Source organism: Arachis stenosperma, chromosome 2, assembly GCF_014773155.1.
Source record: "Arachis stenosperma cultivar V10309 chromosome 2, arast.V10309.gnm1.PFL2, whole genome shotgun sequence".
Classification (NCBI taxonomy): Eukaryota; Viridiplantae; Streptophyta; class Magnoliopsida; order Fabales; family Fabaceae; genus Arachis; species Arachis stenosperma.
This window is the reverse complement of record NC_080378.1, coordinates 45,743,471-45,744,215: the sequence shown is the minus strand read 5'-3', so window position 1 is coordinate 45,744,215 and position 745 is coordinate 45,743,471. Positions and strand designations below refer to the sequence as shown.

General features: G+C 41.9%; 1 non-coding gene across 1 annotated transcript; it reads left to right on the top strand.

Annotated features, from left to right (window-relative positions):
• The first annotated feature begins 417 nt into the window (after positions 1-417).
• Positions 418-525, top strand: LOC130964426 (small nucleolar RNA R71). The gene has a single exon (XR_009080521.1). It is a non-coding gene; the product is annotated as a small nucleolar RNA R71 (small nucleolar RNA).
• The last annotated feature ends 220 nt before the right edge of the window (positions 526-745 follow it).

The following is a 745-nucleotide window of genomic DNA, read 5'->3' as shown; positions in this document are numbered from 1 at the left end:
AGAATTATAGGTGTTTCCATAGGGATCTCCTAGGTAATTCACCTCTTCCATTGAAGGGTTCTCAGGATCATAAGCTTCTTCCTCAGATGAAGCTTTCTTAGCACTGCCAGGTGCATTTTGCATTCCAGACAGACTTTGAGAAATCAAATTGACTTGTTGAGTCAATATCTTGTTCTGAGCCAGTATGGCATTCAGAGTGTCAATCTCAAGAACTCCTTTCTTCTGACTAGTCCCATTGTTCACAAGATTCCTTTCAGAAGTGTACATGAATTGGTTATTTGCAACCATTTCAATTAGCTCTTGAGCCTCTGCAGGCGTCTTCTTCAGATGAAGAGATCCTCCAGCAGAGCTATCCAAAGACATCTTGGATAGTTCAGAGAGACCATCATAGAAAATACCTATGATGCTCCATTCAGAAAGCATGTCTGAGGGACATCTTCTGATTAATTGTTTGTATCTTTCCCAAGCTTCATAGAGGGATTCTCCATCCTTCTGTCTGAAGGTTTGGACTTCCACTCTAAGCTTACTCCATCTTTGAGGTGGAAAGAACTTTGCCAAGAAGGCATTGACTAGCTTTTCCCAAGAGTCCAGGCTTTCTTTAGGTTGAGAATCCAACCATATTCTAGCTCTGTCTCTTACAGCAAAAGGGAATAGCATCAGTCTGTAGACCTCAGGGTCAACCCCATTAGTCTTGACTGTGTCACAGATTTGCAAGAATTCAGCTAAGAACTGATGAGGATCTTCC